Here is a 24,522-nt window from a genome sequence, read left to right on the forward strand (position 1 = left end):
ACTAATGAAGACAACGAAATATGAAGTGAGTCTCAGTCTCAACCTCCATCAGAGTGCATAACTGGCATAAACGATCAGCCTGATCCATATGGTGATCAATCCGAGCCCTGAGACGATGAGAACCAACCCTAAAAGAGCCCAAAGAGAACCGTAATGCATGATTCCAACGTCGATAAAGATAGGCAGGGCGAACAACAATACCATCCTGAATAACAAGAAAATGCTCAGCATAGAAGGCCATCTTAGGTCGCAACGCACCCAGGGGATGACACCAAGTAATGGTAATGTACTGCCTATAGATATCCTGTCTGACATGCTCATTCAACTCATGACGAGAGGGAAGAAGATGAGCCGAGGCATCCAACGAAAACTGATAGGGAGGAAGATGATCAATCTCAATCCCGATCAAACCCAACAAAGAGGTGGCCTAAGCGTATCAGCATCTTGATCTAGCAGAAGTGTCAGATCTCATAATCTCCACCGAAGAACAATATGCCAAAAAAGAGTATCTATGTCTGTCAGCACCTGTCTCCATAAAACCACGAAGCCGATGAAGAAACCAAATCAAGTCAAAAGGTGACTTTATATTTAATTAATTTAATTTTCTAGAAGCACAACTAATTATTGTATTAGAAAGGGGGAAGCTTCTAGAGAGTGCATTTTTTAGAAGTACAACTAATTATTGCATTGGAAAGGGGGGAGCTTCTAGAAAGTGCAATTAAATAATATTTTATTTCCTTCTAGAAGGTGAAGGCAAAGAATAAATAGAGGTGAGAGCTTCATTGTTAGGTATCTGATTATTGTCAATTGCATTTGATATAATTTCTGATTTCAGTTAGCCTTTGGAGAGCGTCAATTCTTCAGTGTTGCAACCATTTGAGGTGGTGAAATATCTACTGAATTTGGCATTCAGGAGAGCTTCATTCTGGAGTTCTATTTGTGCTTAAATTGGAGAATACATTTATTGTCGGCTGCTACAGTGTCGTCAACAGTACCCGCACTACAATACTTGGCTTGATTAAGATTGCGATTTCATCTCCTTCATTGGGTGATTTGTATATCAGGTTCTACAATCAATTTGTATCATTTAAATTGGTCATTTGGCATTGTAAAGGTGGTTGTCATAAGTAGTTGTAGATGCACATTTTTTATCAGATTTATAATGTCATTTCTACTCAGTTCTTTTGGGATTGCAAAGCCAAGAGCCTTGGAATATTATGTTAAGCATTGAATTAGAAAATATCTCATTAAAGGAGTGATAAGTTGCAGGTCTATATATTTGATGTAATGTACATATTTATATCTTCCATGATTGACATAATAGTATGCATGCCAAGTGTTTGACAAAATACCAATTGGTTTTAAGTGCACATTTTTCATTTAAAATTCATCTATATGCATTTGAAAAAACAAAAGAGAATTGCATATGCATTTAGTTCTTTTCTTAGATATAGTAGTAATCAATTACAGGCTTTTAGATTCCCTTTGATATCATTTCAAGCAAGCATAATCAGTCTGAAACTTAGAAACAGCAAGCATAAAGATCGTAATGGAAGTTTTTGACAATTTTCGTTGACCTACAAATCAACAAGTTGAGGTTCGAATTGACAAGGGATATTACAATGGTATCAAAGCTTGCTTGTAAATTGTTTCACAAAATGTCAGACAATTGAATTTGAGAAGGATTTGGTGTTTCACGAAGTTATAACCAGTTGGGGTTATTACAATGGTATCAAAGCTTGCTTGCAAAGTGTTTGACAAAATGTCAAACAATTGAATTTGAGAAGGATTTCATGTTTCACAAAGTTATAGCCGACTGGGGTTATTACAGTGGTATCAAAGCAATTTGATGACATCCTGTGGGGTAGGGAATTTATATTATTGTCAGATTTGTTGTTGCATTTGGAGTGACCAGCACTCTAGCAATTTCTAGCCATGGATAGACATAGGAGGACTGACAATTGTAGAAGTCGATGGAGTAATGAGGAAGTTAGCACGAGGATGAATGTTTTGCAAGAGAGTATGGAGAAACGTAAGCTTCATCAACAGAGATTGAGAGCCTGTTGGATCCATAAACAATTGAAAGGGCAGCAAGGTACATGGTTTCTGCCTTTAAAAGGCCGACATCGAGGTTGCAAGGAAGCTTGAGTTTTCCCTGATAGGAGTCCCTAATGTAGATGTACCTACATTTAGTACGGTACCTATTGTCCTATCTACAGTGTTGACAATGGACTTATTCCACAGGGACATGTGGTTTTGTCAATGGTAGCAGAGGATAGTAGCACCAAGCTTCAGCGGGTTGAGGCTCCTAGAGTTGTTGCTATAATTAGTGCAAAGACAGTTGATGCAGTTATTACCACTGATACTTTTGGCTCTCTTGAGGACATGATTATTATTGGAGATTTGTATGTGAGATCTCATGGTGTTGCTACAGTACAAGAGGCAGTTGCTTCCTCAAGTGGGACAAAGACACGTATAGAGTCACCTAGATATGATGTTGGTGATGTGGGTGTTTCAGCAGAGTCAGAAGATGTGGGTTTATGCTCTAGTATTATTAATTTGCAGCCTGGCGTTGAGTCATGTGTGCAGAGTCAGGAGACCGCAATTGAGGCTTTGTCAGGGGATGTTGATGCAGATAACATGGACACATTTGATGATGCTATGAGATGTACTAGGTATGACACCCCTTGTCAGATATTGGGTGATGACTCCGCGGAGGTTTTGGATGGGTCCCAAGATCAATGCTTACAGGATCTTACTATTAAGGTGGAAGCTGAGACATGCGAGGAGATTGATATGGCAAGGGATCCCATTTTTTTCGAATGAGGAGTTGGTTGAGGTACATGGTAGATGTAAGTCAGGTGCAGAATTGTGTGAGGAACATAGCACACATATGAGCCATCTTGTGGTGGAGAGTTTTGATTTAGTTTCCTATCTTGGTGCAATTAGTGAGATAGAGGGCTTGCATAGGAGTCAGGGATTAAAGAGACATCATGTGACTTGTCAGCTTAAGGTGAGTGATAGTGACATTTATTTAGCTCTTGAGCATTATGATGCTATCCGTCAAATGCTAGCTACATCTAGTTGGGGTGCTCCTATGTTTGATGAGAATGGTGATAGTACTTTTTCTCTAGCAGAGGTTCATGTGCTTCGAGAGCCTGTCAGGAACTTGAAGCATAGTTACTCCCAATTAGTTGCTGACAGGGATTACCTTTTGGATCAGTGGGGTAGCACCTACTATGAGACGTTGTTAGGAAAAGAGGAGGTGGTTGAGCTCACCCGGGAGCTTGAGGTGACCATGGACTTTCTTTAGTATACTCAATTGGCTCTTCAGAAGTCATTGCCACAGTTGGATGAGGTTGGCATGGAGTTGGAACGGGTACAGTCGAAGCCAACCCCAGACACCGTTCAGTTACATATTGTGGTTGGTGGTGAGTTTGTTTCTATGGTTGAGGATGAGGGATGTGATGATGTGGCGAACACATTCATCCAAAATATGAGTGTAGTATGTACAAAGGACGTGAGAGCATCAATGGAGATGGGATCTCATGGTGATTTGCTTCCTTCTACTAGAAGTGAAACTATTTCTTCTTTTCATATAGCTGGCAGCATTGGATAGTTGGCATTGTCACAATTTCAGAGGGATCAACTGTGGATTGTGGGGGCGCAGATTGATGCTTCCACATATAATTTCTATTGTACTGAGTCATTCATGAAGTATTTGCTTGAGAGCTCAAATTTGCAGGAGGTTTCATACAGTATATTTGAGGGTACTCTCATTCAGGGCTCTTGTGCTATACGACAATTGGTGAGGAAGATTGTAGAGACCTTGGCTACAATGCTTCCCAATAGGGATTTCATGGTTAGCTTTGCTAAGAGGGTTGCCCAAGATCTTGCCCGACCAATAGTTCAGAGTCAAAGAGTGGAGCCATCTTCTGATTCCCAGTTTGATGATGATGAGATTGGGAGTTTTTATCGGCATTACACTGTGAGGAGTACTCATCACTTTTCTTTTAATCCACAAGTAGAGGACTTGGTTTTCAGCATTATGGATGGTGACAGAAGGTTTGGTATTCATTATACCTACAGAGGGTGTACTCCTCTACCAAGGGATGGAGATTCTGAGATACAAGGTATTGTGAAACAGTTGGATGTGCTAGAGACGATTAGTGAGGAAGATTTGGTGTTTCACAAAGTTATAACCGGTTGGGGTTATTACAGTGGTTAATTTTCTCAATGTAAATATGTTTGAACTATGGATGCATGCATGTATGCATACTATATTTGATTTAAGAAATATGAATCACTAATCCTAGGCCATAAGTGACTCAATTCATGCTCAAATGGTAAATTTCAAAAAAGATCAAGATGTTTTATATACCTACATACGTGATGTACTATTATGTAGCGAGGTCATAGTTTATAGTTCTCACATGAGTGGACATATTTGTAAATGGTCCTAGTCCTAATGATATATATAGATATTACCCTCAAGTAGAACTCAATGAATCAGTCAATCATTATCGAACTAATGATGGTGATAAAGATCTAAGAATACTTGTCAATGTACATAGCATAATATGGTTGGTTAGAACTAATGATGGTGATAAAGATCTAAGAATAATTGTCAATGTACATAGCATAATTCATAACAAGGGGAAGTTGATTCGTCCATTTCCAAAATTTTACATAGGTCAATATAGAATGATTCACTATAAAAATTTACAAATTCAAAGATTCCCCAAAAAAGGTAGTGTCACTATAGGCTTTTATACAATTAATTAATTCTCATCAAGCTTATGAGGCAGAGCATAAGACTAGAGGTATAAATTTCTCCCTAGACTTAGATTGCAGGAAACAGTTGGTTGTCATGCAATCTTCACAAGGAGGATCTTAGCAAAAGGCCCAAGCTACATTTCATTATGTTTAGAAGGAGCTTGCCTCTTGTGCATACATGGGCACATGCTCATCAAATCATGAGACATCAACAACTCAGATAATTGACTTTTGTAACTCTAGGCATTTCACACATTATCGAGATTGGTTCACAAAGTTCACACCTTTCCCAATTTCTTTAGTAGTTGGAGTAGGTGAAGAGTATATTCTTGTTAGTAAAGGCATCATTCAATTTCACTTATGGGATGGATTCAATCGTTCTCAATGTATACTTTGTCCTTGGTATGAAGTTCAATGTATTGTCAGTCAGTCAAATTATGCTTCATTCTCCCTAGTTGAAAGAGAGTCTCACACTACAATTGTGTATTGGTAAGTAAAAAATTATTCTAATTTTTAGAGTTTTTGGTTACGTTTTTTAGGTCAAGTACATTGCATAGAGGTAGTTGCCAATAAAAATGCAAAAAGTGGTGAGGTTGAACCTAGAAAAGAGGTGAAAGAAGTGGAGCATGTACAACAAGGAGAAGGGCATTCAAGAGTTACACTCGCAACACTTTGACAAGCACCATCATATAATATTCTTTTTGTCTTAGAGGAGTCTTAAAGGGACAAATGGTAACAATCATTATTCATAATGGGGTTACTTATAATTCCATTAATGAAGTAGTCAATAGACTGGGATTGTAGACAAAGAACATTGAGGGGCTTCACAAAAATATTGCTCGAGGGAAATTTGTCCCTTGCACTACGAAGGTTCCCCAAATGGAGTGGACAATGAGAGAACATAAAATGAAGGATGGTTTTTATAATAACAATATGGTTATGGAAGTAGTTCTAGGAATTCAAAGGTCCTATTTAATTGATAAATATGAATAGAGTTATCTTGAACCAAGAAGTTCTTGCTCCAACACAATGCAAAGAAGATAGTTCTACATGGGTTATCTTATAAGGTACTCATGGAAGTTTCAACTAAGGGAACAAAATGAAGTTTTTTGTATGGATCAAGTAGCATGGGCAAATGAATGTTTTATTACATACAATGTTTATCAAAGGATTAAGAACCCTACAATACGGAATTCAATCTATTTTGGACAAGCATAGCATGGCTCAAAGATATTTTTGTTGGACTATAATCAAAAAAGGAATTTTTGATGTATTATTAAACTTGAGGAAAGAGCAAAACCGGTCATGATCACTCCACATCAATAGCCAAAGGTACAAGGAAGAGATTGTATGTCACAGACCCTCAATAATATATATAGAAACTTTTGATAGTTTTTATTTTACTTATGTTCAATATAATTATCATTGATATATATATTCTCAATTAATTGTTACTAAAATATAGTTAATTAGATGGCAACATAATTTTAATTATTTGTTATTACGATTAAATATAATTGCAATAATAATAAACCCCATATATAATTGTTTATTATCTCCATCAAACATAATTGCAATATTAATAAATAAATGCAATAATAATAAATCCCAATATTAAACTATTAATACATTCAAACACGACTATCATGATGAGGATTAAGCCTGCGGGACATGTCTTTTCCCACATCATCACCCCACCCTATAAAGGGATCGATTTACATGTTTTATGATCTAGCATATATATAACCAACAAGCAAAAAATCAAAAGGATTCCCATTGACGACAATACCAATTTCCAATCATCGAATCACATCAAGCAATACCAACGAGTGAATACAAAGGCATTGAATGGAAGCAAGCTTGGAATTTGATGATCGTATTGGTTGTTTTTGCACTTTTGAACCCTATATGATAGGCTAAGAAATTGTAGGACCATATGAATTGGTCTAAATTTTTAGAGAATCGTCAATATGACAACTAAGTTTATTACTAAACCATCAATATTTGTTATAGGCAACTTAGTATTTTTTTTAATATACATAAATGTGATTTCTTAATCTCTATAATATATGTCTATGATAAATATATATGATTTTATATTTATATGTTTCTATTGTTTTCTTTACATTTAGATATGTTGCTATTTTGATGATTGCATATTTCTATTAATTTACAAATTTGTTGAAATAAAATATTATGGATTTTAAAATTTTATTTTTAATAATTTACAATGCTAGATATGTATTTTTATATTATTTTTTGTTAATTATATTAATTTAAAAATCTCACATATGATTTTAGAAACTTGCTTCTTTTATTTCATTTTTTTGTATATATTACTAATTTATAATCATTAGTTGCTTAGAAAAAAAAATTGTGTAGGCTATTAATTAATATTTTATTATTTTATAATTTATAAATCATTTAAATTTAATATAATTTTTAAATTAGTTGAAAACAAAATAAATGACCATCAATTTTTTTTTGTAAAACGTAAAATGAAAGGCATGAAAAATATTTAGTCGTCCTTAAAAAATCATATGAGCAAGGGTGGCTGTCACGTCCTATCTTGCGACTTTTCTTGTTCTTGCTTATGTGGCAATTATGTGGTGACCTTGTCAATTTTGACTTGGTCAAACTTGTTTAAACATGGCTTAATTAATGATTAAGTTAACTACTACATTATGATGTGTTGGTTAGGATGAATTAAATGAATAATTAATGCATTGAAATATTTCGTTATGTTATTTAATGTTAAACATGATTATGTTTTTAAGTTATTTTATGATGATATAATGGGCTTCATTTTACGTTGATGATGTAATGAGTTAGATTGCATAATGATGAAGTTGTTGAGGATATTAATGTATGTATTATTATATTTACATTAGTGTGTCTATGATGTCAATTCAGTTATAAGTTTATTAATACTGACTTCTATATGGTTGCGAGTGTTTGAGTGATCACAAGTTGTTGAAGGCGAGGGTGTGGTTGAGGTAGAGAGGGTTAGCCTCTCAGAAGGGGATGTGTCGGATGATCTTACGGTCACACATACGCCACTTAGAACTTCATGGTTATTTGATGTCATATTGTTCGCTTAATCCGTAAAATGCTGAAATGAATTTAGATAATGCAGGGGAATGTGGCATTAAAAAAAAAATTGTATAGTTAGTACACAAATTAAATTAAATTAAATGTTGAGTGATTTATTAGAATGGGAGAATGGAAATCAGGTGTTCACATCTTGAATTTTTGTTTTCTTGATAGGACTTGATCGCATTTTTTTGGTATTTATGCATCCCCTCGATAGTATCGTAAAGTAATTCTAACTTGTTTAAATTTAAAGCTTTGTGCTACAATACAGATGGGAACTCCCATTTTGTTAGGGGAAACGTGTCAAGGAATACCCAAAAGATTGGGTCAGTTACGAATTAGGGAAAAAGATAAAATAGAGCTGGAGTTATGCGTTTTTTTGGGCAGCAGCGCCTGGAGACAAGGTAAAAGGGTTTGGACGAGAGCAGAGTTCACGGGTTCCCATTTTCTATTCTTCCGTTAAACTTCCCTCTTGAAGTATAATCTTGCTGTTAAGCATGTAATTTATATTTAAATGTTTGTTGAAGAATATGCATTTGGAAAACCAAACTGGTTGTTACATTCGTTTTATTAATTCCAAAACCCAAATGTTAAAGGATGTGCGTCTGACATAAATCGTTGAAGGTGAACCCAAATAAATAAAAAACTCAGACAAAATCTCAAGCAAAACTTAGCAGCAAGTATGCAATACAATTCGGAAAACCTTGGAGACAAATAGAAAACCCAAATGCTTGTGTTCTGAAATGATGGCCTTAATATATTAAAACAATGGTATTAACATCCTTAGCAAACAGAACAGCTTCCAAGGTTACGTTACGCTGTTGGTATGGTGTGTCCTAGATTGTGCAACTATTTCTTTAAAGTAATGTCGTGTGATGTCTATTTAATTTGTAAAATTTCTTTACGCTGAACTACTCTTAATTAGTGATTAAGAAGCTTTGAGATATTTTTAACTATGAGAATGATGTGCTTTCAAAACTAGCATACGCTCCAGATTTGTGTCTTCTCAATATTTTTCTTGCGTGTGAGATCAATAGTAGTCATACGAATGGTCAGTATAATAGAACCATCCTTTATATATTCTTTTGACTGGAAGTAAGACTTGTAATGAAACCCTCATTCCAGTTATATTTCTAAACTCGGCCATTAAATGAAGTACCAAGTTGTGCAAGAAGAATTAACCAGATTGAGATAAATCAGACAGGAAGCTGTTGTAGGAGAATGTTTGCGTGATTCATTTGGTAATAAAATTCGCTGAGCCTTACCTGTCTACTAGCCAGCACTTTTGCTGCATTCAATGTAAGATTTAAAGAAATATGTTTGGAAATCACATTACTTTTCCTTGGATGAAACATACAATGAGCTGTATGTATGCTTTTGGTACTGTCTGAAAACATTATTGAATTACCAATGTGTAAGGAGAAATTTAGGTTGAATTGTGACGTCTCGTAGTTGAGTATCTTGACAGTATGTTTCCAGCTTGCTGTTTGAAATCTGTACAGTTAGAGACTTTGAGCTCAATGTTTATAAGGCATTTTTATAATACTACCACACAACACCTCTACTCTTTTATTCTTTAAGTCCTTGTCTCCGATATGTTCGTGAACGAAGTTTTATCTATTGCTGAATATGAATTTGAATCCATCATGTTCATTGCTGAATATGAAATTGACTCCGCCATGTTCATTGATGTGTATGAATTTGTCTCGGTTACATTCATTGCTGCATATGTATTAGCTTAGTTATGAACGAAGTGTCGATTATTGTTGAATATGAGCTCTGAGATGTAATGTTGTTAATCGTTGATTATGAATTCAGAGATAGATGGTTAATATTTGTTGATAGCCTGAGTGTTGATGTTTAATTCCTTATGGAAAGGTGTAATGTGGCATTTGGGACGGTGGGGATGGATGCATTATGTTGTGCTTCTCTCAACCTGTCAGATCATGAAAAGTAGGATTCATTACGTTTTGTCTCTCCTTTCCAGTGATGCTGACGAATGTTGTGCTTGGCCAAGCCTTTTTTTTTTTAAATTGCATTTAAGTATGCTGAATTCTGACAGTAGCATATGTGCGTGACTATGCTTATTTTCATTTTTGCATGTGTATTACGAGGTAATTGGTAAAATACTTGCTTAATATTAACAGAGACTGAAAGGTCAATTTATATAAAAGAATGAGACAATGTTTCCTTAAGAAACGATCGTAAAGAATAGAAACATTTTATTTTAGAGAAAGCAAAAAATGAAAGCAAACTAAAGCTTAATAGATATTTACAAGAGATAACCATTCACTAATAATAGACAACTTATCTATTTTTGTAATACCCTCCTTTAATGGTTAATCTATCTAACACACCAAGCTGTCGTCTGAATTTGACAAACTTATCATGACCAAGAGGCTTGGTGAGAATGTCTGCAGTCTGATCCGTGGTAGGAACATACTGCAAATCTATAATCCCGTCTGTTGGTTCCCAAAACTGCAGATTGGATATCCAAGAGCCTGCCACTTCTCCGATAGGACTTCCCAATCAGTTCTGGCCAACGAATGGAAATACTTCTTGATTCCCCTGCACTTCAGGCTCCGCTACACCCAGGCAAGTAAACCTTTACCTCAAATGTTGACTGTTCGGTTCAACGCTTTTCTATAGCGAATTTAAACTTTTGGAGTTCTTCGGTTGGCAAGGTCTTCGAACTCGATGAAACTGAAACTGGATGTTGGATAATAATTGAATGTTTTGTATAATGTTTAAAGAATAATGAATTTGATGCTTGTAGAAGGAATATATAGATTTTCTGACTTCAATAATAAAAAGACCAGTGCCTCTGCTCATCCGGGCAATAGAGTCAACTTCAGTGAACTTTCACGTACGACTTCATAATGTTCAATCCACTTATACTGCCAACAATTTTAATAATCCAGATGCGACAAACCAATTATAATGCAATCTTAAATCAGTCCAGATTGAATTTTAACTCCGCTGAGAAGGAGACAAACTGGAAAGGTACAGAAACAATTTAATATTTCACAACACCTATGATGATCAAATCTAAAATGCTAATTCACCATGTCCACTTATCTGATATCAAAATCATATACAGAATTCTAAAATATAATTGCGAAAGACGATTCGCCTGTAGTTTTAAATCTCCACGCCATTCAAAAATAAACAAAAGACATTTTATTTTTAAAAAATAATGAAATTTACATTATGAAGCCATATTTAACCCTTATTCCTCCTCACACAAATATATAAATATAAAAAATGCTTCTTTTTATAAATGACATGTATGTTTGGATATTACAATTGTTCTCTAACTTCTAACTCTATTTATATCTTCCTTATATAAAAGACGTGACTTTTCCAAATGAAGAGTCGCGCCTTTTTAGTTAAATCCTTTTTCTCTTTAAATATTTATCGCTTAATATCTTTGCTGAAGAACTTTTAATAAATTTAATCACCGTGTCTTTTATTTTTCAGATTATGGATGATGGTCACCTTTTAATTCAAGCCTAGTCCGATTTATCTTTGCGATTTCTCTCTTTAATTGTGAAATCAATTGCTCTTTCTGCGGTGTATGAAGTTGCCCCCGATACCAATCCTTTTTAATCAGCCAATCGCAACTTTTAATCTTGTAACATTCTAAATCGTAATAAAACAATCAAGCCTCATGAATATCAATTATCATTTAAATATCTTAATCCGTGACTTAGGGAATAATCATATCCGTGACTTAGAGAATAACCGTAGATCTGTATGTGCTTGCATATTCATCAATTTTAATCTGTTGTCCTGTGCCTGTCGATGATCTACCCTTTTCTGTGTATTGTACAGCTTGGGACGTGGGCGGCTTCATTTTTGGAGTGACTTTTCTCCAACGTATAACTTAAAATATGCACAGGCGGCCAATGACCATTAATGGCAATTAAAGTTCCAAACCTTATAACTCCTAGTGGAAGTATTTGGGTCGCTGCTGTGACCCATATTTTCCACCTGAACATCTTCAATATTTTCTATTATTTTCCTTCTGTCATAGGTAGCAATAATGAAGTCACATATACCTTTGCTATATCTGAATGCTCGCTTCATTTACAAAGCACACGCTCATTTTATTCATGTTAGCCCTACAAGAAATGATATCGATGTAATTGGTTGAGACTCGTAGATTTTGATCTTGAGAAATTTGTACATCCTCCTCCATATTGTCAGCAGTATCCATCGAAGAATCTTTATTTTCTGAATAATCACCTTCTTCAACTCACAGGCAGAACTGTTTGTAAAGATTTGTGACTTTGTCTTCCTTAGATAATTGCTTCTCTCATCGTCTATATCCTCTTTCTCCCAACAAATGTCCAAATAGCGTAATGCCTTTCTATACTTTCTTAAAGCCATTTTGTAATCCCCTTTAGATATATTTTGGTAGATAACGCTAGAAGAGTTTCTGAGTGGAGATCTGTGCATTGGCATTTGAAGAGTGCCTTTTGGAGTACGCATTGGTAGTATAAATTTATTAAACCATACACATTCATATTCAGTGTGGCATCGTTCTTTAACTGTATCATATTTTGATCTATATATCTCGTGTTCTAACTGGGAAATGAAATACTAACCATGTATTCTGTAGTCAGTAATCAGATTCGAACATGCCAGAAGTAATAACATAGTTGTTCTTTTCCTAACTGACTTTCACTGAACTCTGATTAAATACATACCATTCAAGTACAACAAAGTGTATAACTTCATAGTTTTTATATGACAATACTTTATCCCCTTGAAACTCTGATATTATTTCTTAAATGGAGGTCAAAATTTTGCAAGAAAATTTGAGCTCCATCACCATCTTCAACCAATTGTCGTATGTAATGACAGTGAACATCCACATGCTTGGTTCGTTCATGGAAAACTGAATTGCGTGCTAACTTGATAAGACCTTCGTTATCAACAAACAAAGTAGTCGGTCCTGTTGGTGACATCTGCATATCTCCGAACATTTGACGAAGCCAAACAACTTCACATCCTGCCCTTACAGTCCCTCTGTATTCAGCCTCTATAGAAGAGAGAGACACTGCCTACTGCTTCTTGCTGGTCCATGTGACTGCAACGGATCCCAAACTGAACTCATATCCAAATGTTGACTTTTTATCATCAACAGAACCTGCCCAATCTGAACCTGTGAACCCATTGAGTTTAGGATTAGAACTTCGAGAGTGCAGAAGTCCATAATCTAAAGTGCCCTTCACATAACGAAGCACAAGCTTTGCTGGCATCCAATGATCAACTTTAGGAGCTATCATAAAGCGTGAAATATAGCTGACTGTGAAGCTGATATCAAGCCTAGTAGCAGAGATGTAGATGAGGTTGTCTACTAGTTGCCTCTATGTAGTATCATCAATAGAAGGAGAATAAGACTTTGTTGATAACTTGAGACCTTTCTCCATAGGTGTAGATGCAAGTTTGCGATCCTGCATTTGGAATTTGTCTAACAGGGCCCTAGCATATTTGGACTGAGAGATGAATATACCAAAAGACTGTTGCCAAACTTCAACACCTAAGCAATAATGCATGAGCCTAAAGTCAGTCATATCAAAAGACTGGCATAAGTTCTGTTTGATTCCATAAATCAAAGATGCCGAACTACCCGTGATGATCAGATCATCCACATAGATAACTAGAAGGATGATGTCATTGTCAGTAGCCTTGATGTACAGATTTGAGTCTGAAGAACTCTTCTTGAAGCCTTGATCACTGAGGTACTTATCAATCTTGATGTACCATGCCCGAGGGGGCTGCTTCAAGCCATAGAGAGTTTTTACCAATCTGAGAACCTAATGGTCTTTACCAACAACCTTGAAACCAGGATGTTGCGTCATGTAGACCTCTTCATGGAGATCACCATTCAGGAAAGCACTCTTTACGTCCATCTGATGGACCTTCTAGCCAAACTGCGCTGCCATGGCTAGGACTAATCTGATGGTGCTCATCTTTGCAATAGGAGCAAAGGTCTCCTCATAATCAATGCCCTGATATTGAGAAAAGCCCTTCGCCACAAAACGAGCTTTGTACTTGTCCAAAGTACCATCTGATTTGTATTTGATTTTGTAGACCCATTTGCAGCCAATGGGTTTCTTCCCTGGTGGAAGATTAGAAAGGACCCAAGTGTTGTTCTTCAGCAGGCGTTGGTGTTCAGACGTCATGGCATGTTCCCACTCTGGAATTCCTTTAGCCTCGAAATATGTTTGAGGTTCAAACACACTGTGAATGTTGGCCATAAGAGCAAAGATAACAGAATCTGTAGTTTTGCTCTTTTTCTGAGCAGTTCTCCCATCAATGAGCTCATCATCACAAAAATCAGCAAGTATCTTAGCCCACCACTTAGGCCGGATAGGAGAATGACCAACAGTAGTACTAGGAGATGCTTGATCAACAGGATCCTCATCAAAAGAAGTTGGATCAAACTCAGGTGAAGCATCGACAAAGCAAGGTGAACCTGCAGGAGAAGCCAAAGGAGTTTATACAAGTATCACTGGAATAACTGGAGCAGCAGGAGCTACTAGAGCCCTCCCATCAGGTGGACCTAATGGAAGCCAAACTCCCAAATTATGAGTCATCATAGGATGGTCTGTTGGATTAGGAACAGGAGAAACAGGCATGAATGGTCCTCGCTGCTCATCAAAGACTACATCACGACTATATATGAGATCAGATGTCTCAACATCGATCAGGCGATACGCTTTGTGAAGACTGCTATATCCAGCAAGCATCATTTTCTGACTCTTGGCATCCAACTTGGTGCGTGACACATCAGGGATCCAAACAAAAGCAAGAGAGTCAAAAACCTTTAAGTGATTGATTTTGGGCTTGCGACCTGATTAGGCCTCTTTCAGAGTTTTACCTTTGACCACCACTGTGGGTGACTGGTTCAATAGATAAACTACAGTGTTAACTGCTTCTACCCAAAATTGCTTTGGAACATGTCTGTATTTGAGCATGGAATGAGCCATCTCGGTGATTGTCCTGTTTCGTCGTTCAACTACATTGTTTTATTGTGGCGTGTGGGGTGTGGTTAACTAGCATTTGATGCCATATGTATCTAAGAAGCTGGAAAAAGCATTCGAACAAAATTCCCCCCCCCCCATTGTCTAATCTAAGAGTAATAATAAATTTCCCAGACTCTTTTTCAACTAAGGGTTTAAACTTTTGAAATACAGTAAATGCATCTGATTTCTTTTTAAGGAAATACACTCACATTTTTCTACTGAAATCATCAACAAACAACAAAAAATACCTAGACCCAAGAACAAAATGAGTGGCCACAGGGCTGCAGATATCGACATGAACAAGCTGAAGTACTTAAGAAGCTCACCATGAATCGCCACTAGTGAAAGGTGTGCGATGTTGCTTCCCAGCTTGGCATGCGTCACAAACTCCAAGGAGTTGAGTCTAAATCTCTAGCAATCCAAGAACAAGCTCATCCTGAGCAAGCTGTGAGAGATAATGCACATTTAAGTGCCCATATCACTGATGCCAAAGTGTACTGACAGAAGATCGCCCAGCAGCCATAGCTAAGTCTTGAGAATCACCAGAATTAGAAAGTCTGAAAAGACCATGATTCTCAAAAACCACAACTGTAAACGTAGTCGCTCGATCAGTGATGGTGCACTGATGTGAACTGAAGGTGACTGCCAAGTGTGGAGAATGTCGTAGCAACTGACTAACTGAGAGTAGATTGAGTTCCATCCCTGGAACATAGTACACATCAAGGAATATGAGATTCCTCCCATCAGACTGAATTTGAATGTTGCCTTTACCGACAACTGTGTACTCTTCTCCGCCACCAAAAATAATAGTCTGAATAAGGCTGGTAGTCAGTAAACAATCTCTGGGGTGAGTGAAATGACGAGAGGCACCTGAATCAATGTACTAGGCAGATGACTTCACATGATCTGCAAGTCTTTTAGCCATGAAGGCGTAAAAGGCTAATTTCGCCTACTCAATGTGCTCTACACTATTTTCTTTGAGCTGCCAACCTGATTGCTTAGACTGTGCAGCTAAGCATTTTCGACATTCAACCTTCATGTGTCCAAACTTGTGGCAGTAGTTGCATTGAATGTTCTTCTTTCTAGAATCATCTACGACTAGAGCAGAAGACTTCTGCTGAGATGGCTTTTGAAACTTGCCCTTATCCTTCTGAAAGGATTTCGCAGCAAAGGCTTGCTTTGTGGAGGTGGAACTGTAGCTGCTACTGAACTATTGTTTTCACCGATCTTGTCGAAACAACAGTGTGCAGAGATCAATGAACTTTAGATCAACACCAGTAGATGTGATGTTGAGAGTCTCGATAAAATGCTCATAGTATTTTGGTAAACTCCAAAGAGTGATAACCACAATATCCTCTTCCTCCATCTTGCGACCAATGGCAAGTAACTGATCATAGATTTCTTGAATCCAATTCAAGTGTGCCTGGAGTTTGGTGCGCTCATCCATGACAATAGAAAACAGAGTGTTTTTCAGAAAGAAGGCTCTACTCTTCTCAGAAGTCTCATGAAGACCTTTGAGATGTGTCCAGATTTCGGCAACTATCTTGTCGGATGGAATCTGAGAAAGCTGATCATCAGCTATGGATAATTTGAGAAACATTACTGCCTCTAGATTATTCAGATCCCATGTATCTTGATCAGGACTCAGAGAAGTCAGGCACTTCATAACACCCAAAACAAGTTGATCAGTGTTTCAATATTCAAAAATTGCGATGATGTGCTGCTTACAGGTACCATAATTGCGACCATTGAATTTGGAGGTATGCTCGAGTATAATATTTTTTAGAGATGCCATGGCATGTTTTTCAATGAAAATTTGTGAAAATTTGTGAAGGCACATTCTTCGAGGCAAAAATATGGAAGACCCAAAAGAATCAGAGACTGACCTAGAAGGAATATGCTATCAGTTTCTAGATCCACTGGCTTGAAAACGAGGCACAAAAATTGAGGCACTCAGAAAAATGGATGACAACCCAATTGACCTCTGGAAAAACCCACCAAGAATCTACAATTAAAAAAATTCGACTCTAAAAATTAGGGTTTCAAGCCAAAAAACCAATCGATGGACATGAAGGTCAAAATAACATTAAAAAATGGTATTTGCAAGTCTGAAAATGCCCGATTTGTTTTAGAACACAGGCATTTTGGCGATGACGACAGAGAGTGAAGATTTGTGGTAAAATGAACTATGTTTACTCCCTTAAAAACACAGGCCGTGACTTGAGAAAAAAAGTGAGTCGTCTTTAACTGAGCAGAGGTAAAAACAGACGCCAAACACAAGAAAACCGTCGTTATTGCAGCCTGCAGATCTCCCACTGTGATCGCAGTTTTTGAAAGAAAAAACCTGTGTTTTTCAAAAGAAAAACCAGAGATGTGCAGGCCACAGATTGCAAAATCAAACGCCAAACAAACCCGCAATTTTCAGAGAGGATTTTCGACCACGATTTGTAGAAAACGGGCCGTGATTGGATGTCCGAACAAAAACCCTAGCCGTGTTGTTTGTGAAAGATTAGAAATAATTTTGAAAAATTTTAACTAATTTCAATAGAAATTATAAATTTTTCAAAAAAAATTTAAGTATTTGCTCTGATACCATATTACGAGGTAATTGGTAAAATACTTGCTTAATATTAATAAAGACCGAAAGGTTAATTTATACAAAAGAATGAGACGATGTTTCCTTAGGAAACGATCATAAAGAATAGAAACATTATATTCTAGAGAAAGCAAAAAACGAAAGCAAACTAAAGCTTAATAAATATTTACACGAGATAACCATTAACTAATAATAGACAATTTATCTATTATTGTAATAATGTGAAGATATGCTTAGACAAAGAAATGTACATGTGGGTAGATATGTTAACAGTTTTTCTTTCACTGCATACTGGTAGATGTGTAGTGTTCTTTTTTTTTCCTTGTTGCATTCCTTGATTAGGCTGCTAGGCAGATGAATGCATGTAGTGTGTTTCACAACTGCACCGAATCCATCTAAACCATCTTGTTCTGGGAAGCTAGGCTTCTCGTGCCAGGGTCGAGGTATTCTTCATTATTAGGAAGAATTCCGGGAAAGTAAACACTTCGTGGTTGGCGAGGTAAAAACGCTTGGGCCACACTCCCATCTTAGAGAGCAGATGGACGACGTCCGATGGCTTTGGAGACCGGACACACCTTCAAAACATCTGTCAAGTTTCAAAATCTGTCTTATGTCTTGTATCTTCATCTTGGCGACGATGTACATTATCTTTCATTTTGATGTAATCTAGATTCGGATATTGTAACTTAAGTTGGTAAAGTACTATTGTTTTTGAATTTGAGGAACATGTGATGGATATGTCATGTTTTTCAGCACCTGGGTTCTTTGATGTAAGGTTCTTGCGACATAATCAGCAAATTTATATTATGCTGAATTTCTCAATAACTAATTGTATACTCAAGTTTTCAACAACATTGTAATGATGAGTTGTACTTTCAGTTAACAGCTTGCTAACCTTGATTACTTTTATACAAAGATGTTTGACTTTTCTTATTGTAGCTTTGTATGATGTGTTGTTATTCTGCAATTTTTAGCATTTTTGTGTGTTTGGAAATCTTGCTGTAGATTTTGGTTCTTATAGTGGCTGTCAAATTCCAGGCCTGAATGGAAGTCTAACCTCGATCAACACCAAATCTGACCCCACAGCAAGGAACAAAGATGTCAAAAACTCATAGAAAAACCATCGAAGAGCAGTACACTGATTCCCATCAATCTATGTGCAGATTTGACTAACAGTTTGCCCATGTGGGTTTGGGAAAAGGGTACCGAGCCTTGTATATAGGGATTGTTTATAATTTCATTCTCCAATTAGAACTATTAATGCTATTAGCCAGTCTATTAAAGTAATAATAAATAGATATTCCATCTCTTTAGGAATAGCATAAGGGTAGTTTAATTATTATTTATAAACTTGTTTAGATTTAATACAATTCTAACTTATAGAGTTTTAATATAAAGATAGGACTATGTAATTCTTTCTGGATATCAATTCACATTGGCATTATGACTAAATGTTAAACTTAACATAACTATGAGGAAAGTGTCATCTCATATCTGAGTATCATAAATTCAACTTGAACCTTTCCATATTCCTGATGAAGAGGGAGTTTGTGAAAGATAGAGAAATTCGAGCACAATGAGAAGAAGCAGAGTTGCATGGACATGGGTACGGTATCGGATACAGGTATGGTATCGGGTACGGGTACAGCCAATTTTTGAGACCTCTTATTTGGGAACAGCAAATACAACATTCTTAAAACATATATATATATATAAGAAATTTTCAGAGTCATTAAAGAAGTTTTTCATTATAATGAAAGCAATATGAACACATAATTGCGACATATTCCAAAATATTGTAGTTAGATATAGTTTTATTATTAAAACGAAATTCAAATACAGAAATAGTTTGGTAGAATCACATGCTATCAAAAATATCATCACTGTTCTCTTGAAACTCGAGATCTAGATCATCAAGATTCTCCAAAGAGTTAGGATAGCTAGATTGAGTACGGCCACCACCTAGACTCTCAGAACCCATTGACGATTCAGCAAAGGGTCCTCTGACCACGTCAGAATTCTCAACATTGAGGTTGAGATGTGTCAATGCATTTATGGATACATCAATGTCACTTATCTCAGGTTGTACATCCCAAAGTCTATTAGGTCCTTTGATGTAGTCTATGGAGGAATGTGACAATAGACGAAGATTAGAGTGCACATAGACAAGGTCCTCTACTTTGCTGGCTGCCAACCTATTTCGTTTCACAGAATGGATAAAGCCATATGTACTCCAATTCCTCTCAAATGCAGAAGAACTAGAAACCTACAATAAAAGAGTTTTATATTATAATTTATAAGTTACAATTACAAAGACACAAACAATCAAAAACAGTTGAAATAAGAAATAATTCTTATTAGAATAATCAATATAAAATCAAACCTGTGATAGAAGCTTGATTGCTAGCTTTTGTAAATGTGTAGTCATGGCACCATGGAAGTTCCACCACTTTATAGGATCCATTTTTTTTTATCTGCCATTGCATCAACATCTGCATAAGTTCCATCAAAGGAAGCAAATGTCCCAAACTCATCTCGAATCTCTGCAGCAACTCTAGGATCTGTAAACATTTTCTTGAAAGCTTTTTTATATCCTTCAACAACCTCAACATCCCTATTTGGTGCTGTCCTATTTGGCAATGCTAACATATCAGCATGGTAGTACTTAGGGTTTAAAGCATATGCCAAAAGTTGCAATGGAGTTTTCATTTTATCCCATCTTTTTTTTTATTACATCATATATTTGCTTATAAAAAAATTCAGAGGGATCTTGCTCTTTTCCTATAATAATATCTCTAACTTGCTCCACCATTGTATCTATGCAATCATAGATTTCACCTAATATTGGCTTATCGGTATCACACCGACGGATCAGGGTGTATATTGGCTCAGTGAAAGAGATAGTAAATAATCTATTTGAGCTCACCAATCCTCATCAAGAATTAACCTCCTGACATTATTTGCTCTATCTATTTGTGATTGTCTCCATACTGCCCAAATGTCACTAATCACCATAACTTTCAAAGCTTGTTTGACATCAACAAGCCTTTTGAGAACAATGTAGTGTGTGGCAAAGCGTGTCTCAACCACCTTCAATAAAAAAAAGACATTTTAAAATCATATAAATCTTAAATACATTTCAATAAAAAAACAAATTGAATATTTTTGAGACAAGACATTTACCCTTAACAACTCTAGCTTAGCGAATTGTCTGTAAATGGCCTATGACATTTGATGATTACAAATAAACATCTGAATCTCTTTGGCTTCTTCATAAATCTTTTATATCCATTGAATGTTGCCAATTTTTTTGTAGCATCAAATTCAAAGAATGAACTACACAAGGAGTCCACCAATTTTTTGGATATCTTGCCTCCACGACCAACCCAGCTGCTCTGCATACTTTTGCATTATCTGTGATCACTTGAACAACACTTTCTGGCCCCATAGATTCAATTGCTTCAATTAGAATATTGGCAATAAACTGTGTATCTTTCTCTTCAGCATTGCATTCCACTGCTCTCAAAAACATTGCCCCCTTTGGGCTCATTGCAACCACATTGATTAGTGGCCTATTTCTAGCATCCTTCCATCCATCACAAATGATGGAAACTCCTGAAATTTTCCATGAATCTCGAATCACTTGCAACTGTCTATCAATAATCTCTTTTTCTTTAATCAAAAGAGTAGTACGAACCTTCTCATACCCTGGGCTTTTGTATCCTTTTGGAGCTTCATTAATAGACCTAACCATCTCTTGCCAATATGGCAAGCGAACCACGTTAAATGAAATTCCATTCGCATATAGACGTGGTGCAATATTCTGATCTGTATCCTCTCGACTTTGCAAATTAAATGCCTTTTCAAGAGGTCCTAAATTACGCCTCTTGTCACCAACAGAGGTTCCTGAAGTTGGATGCAAAGGAGATTTATTGAGATTTGACCTTTGTGTTGACTTTAGAACTTGACTATTAGCTTCATCCTCTTCTTTTTGGTACTTTGCAATCTTCTCACGTGACAATCCCTTCCCTGGTTGACCATCAACCTTTGGACCAGGACACACTTCACATCCTGTACCTTTTATGTGACAGAGGTGTCCACGAACCCTGGTATAAGAACCGTTATAATCAATCAAACACTCATGACACCTCCATTTGAAACCTCCACCGCCTTGAAATTTCTCAATGATGGTTACATGTTCCCATAATGGATATTTAGCATTTGGTTTGATCCACTTGTCATTTTCTGATGCTCTAACATCTGCTGACGATTACGCCATGATTAGGTTCCTGAAAAAGATAAAAAAATTAGTAAAATTATGAAATCAAAACAAATTTGCATTAAGCTATAAAGCACAAATTTAAAATTAATATAATAATTTATAAAATAATTAAATTAAGTATATGTGCAATAATTTTTATTTCAAATTTAATTTTACAAGAATATAACTTTGAAACTTAAATCTAAATTATTTATTAATTAAAAAATTATAAATAAATTAAATATACTCATAATATTAATTAATTTCATCCAAATATAAATTTAATATTCTAATGGTAACTCTAAAGTCTAAAACAATTATTACGCTTTATGAATTATTAAATATTATTACTATAATTAATAAATTATAATTTATAATACTATTTAATATTTATTAATTTTTACAAAGTTTAAATTTAAAAAAATAAAAATAAAAATAAATATAAAACTAGTTTAAATTTTAATAATTATAATTGTAATTTTAATAATTAATTTTTATTTTATTTTATTTTAAAAACTAAATAATATTGATTTATTAAAATTAAACTATTAGATTTTATATTTATTTATATTTGTAAAATAAAACTTAGCAACATATAAATAGGGTTATATCAATATGATATAAACATTCACAAACATCTATAAAATAAAACTAAAACATTAACAAACATTTGAAAAATAAAACAAAAACGAACATTAAAAAAAAAAATCTAAAACAATTACTCCCGTATTGTGATGACGATGAACCGCGAGCAGGTATTGGAGGCCACTCGCAGGAGAATTCGGAGATGGAGGCCACGCACAGGAGTAACCAGACCGCGGCAGGAAAAACACACACAGGAATATTCAAACCACGCACAGGAGTAACCAGACCGCGGCAGGAAAAATTCATTTGTTATTTGAACGTTTGGGGTTTATTTATAGCTGCACGAGTTTTGTTTTTCCCAACGATTACAGGATATTTTCGGATTTTTCCCAATTTTTTCCAGCGATTACGAGTCTAACCAGTAGTCTAGTAGATATTTTCTTTAAAACGACATGAAAACGCGACATTCTATAAAAAATTCGGCTCAAATTTTTTAGAAATATGTCTTCACCGTCTCTAACACGGGTTCAAAAATGGGATCTTTCCAAAAACAGGCGGACACGATTTTCATCCGTATTTCCTCCGTTTCGTCTGTGTATCCGTACCAAATACGGCCATACGCGTGTCAGAGGTTGGGGGGTTGCGTTTCCGGTAACCCTGAGAAGAAGGTTTCAAATCAAGCTTTGTTCATGAGGGAGCCTCTTGGACCCTATTTCTACCTGAGCACAGTAATTCTACCCTTCATTATGGATGTGAAGTAGTGGTCCAAGGAAAATACATTTAGCTACTTAATATTTGTTATTATTATTATTTTACTATGGGATGATTGTTTCATTCTTTCATATTTCTTACTACTAGTCTTATTATGAAACTTGTATTTAAGTAAGGATCATTACATTATAAAGGAAATCAAGGAACCTTTGGATATGGGACATAAAGGCCTAGCTCTAGCCCTTTTGCATCATTCACAGTATTGTTCAACAAAAAATATGGAACCAGGAGGATGTGTATCGACTAAAGGAGCACTAACTAAAAAGACAAATCAAGAATCACTGCCACATACTGAGGATCAATGACTTAATTGATGAGCTCCAAGGAGTAAAGTATTTTTCCAAGATTGACTTGCAATAAGGGTGTCATGAAATCAAAGTCAAGAGATGAAAATATGAACAAAACAACATTTAGGTGTCATTATGGAGATTATGAGTTTTTGGTAATGTCATTTGGCCTAACCAATGGACCAGCAACTTTCCAATCATGCATGCACCAAGGATTCATTCTAAAATTCAGGAATTCTTTTTGGTTTTCTTTGAAGACATTTTAATCTATAGTAAGATATGGGAAGATCAATTGAAACATCTAGATGAGGTGGTGGGTACACTTGAACAGCATTCTTTTTATACCGAAGTGTTATAAGTGTGGATTTGAGTTGACTTAAATTTTGTGCTTAGGATTCAAAATCGGTGGATAAGGTATCAATGTGGATGAAAAGAAGATCAAAACAATCCAAACTTGGCCTTGGCCAACGAATTTGACAGAACTGAGAAGTTTTGTAGGTTTATGTAACTATTAAAGAAGGTTTGTGTAGGGATTCTCACGACTTGCAGCGCCTTTAACAATTTAACTAAAAAGGGAGCGTTTACATGAAAAACCACAGCTTGGCAAGCTTTTGACAAACTTAAAAAGGTAATAAGCTCGTAAATGGTTTTGGCAATTCCAGATTTTTTAGTTCCTTTCATCCTAGGAATGTGATGTTGTAGGAGAAGGTATTGGGGTTGTCTTGATATATAAACATCCCATAAGCATATGAGAGCAGAAAACTCAAGGAGTCTGAACGAAACTTCTCAATTTATGACAAAGAAACGTTCACCACAATGCATACTTGACCTAAATTTCGACAATAATTGGTTTGTGGGAAGTTTGTAGCCAACACAGGCCATAATAGTCTAAAATTCTTCCTCAGCCAAAGGGATTTAAACAATAGGCAGCAAAAATAGTTATTAAAAGTCAACCCTAAGATTTTGATATCAAATACGTAGAAGTGAACAACAATGTAGTGGCTAGTGCACATTTTAGCAAACCTTACCTTTATCTATAGCTGATATAACTGTTGATTCGAAGGCGACTGTAGTACCTGAATATGTGAAGAACCCAATGACTAATGATATCATAGA

The 24,522-nt window shown here is 35.8% G+C and overlaps 1 protein-coding gene across 2 annotated transcripts in view; it reads right to left on the reverse strand.

Annotated features, from left to right (window-relative positions):
- Positions 1 to 24,522, reverse strand: part of LOC149553802 (uncharacterized) — a 69,000-nt gene that overhangs the window by 24,140 nt on the left and 20,338 nt on the right. The window contains exon 2 of one of the 2 annotated variants that reach the window (XM_089789162.1): positions 9,988 to 10,766. The exons of the other annotated variant lie outside the window; for it this stretch is intronic. The gene's annotated coding sequence lies outside the window, so the exon portion shown is untranslated. Of the gene's footprint in view, positions 1 to 9,987; positions 10,767 to 24,522 lie in introns of those variants that run through there. 2 annotated transcript variants of the gene reach the window in all.

This window comes from Cupressus sempervirens, chromosome 6 (assembly GCF_028749045.1).
Source record: "Cupressus sempervirens isolate cs-2001-9-10 chromosome 6, ASM2874904v1, whole genome shotgun sequence".
Lineage (NCBI taxonomy): Eukaryota > Viridiplantae > Streptophyta > Pinopsida > Cupressales > Cupressaceae > Cupressus > Cupressus sempervirens.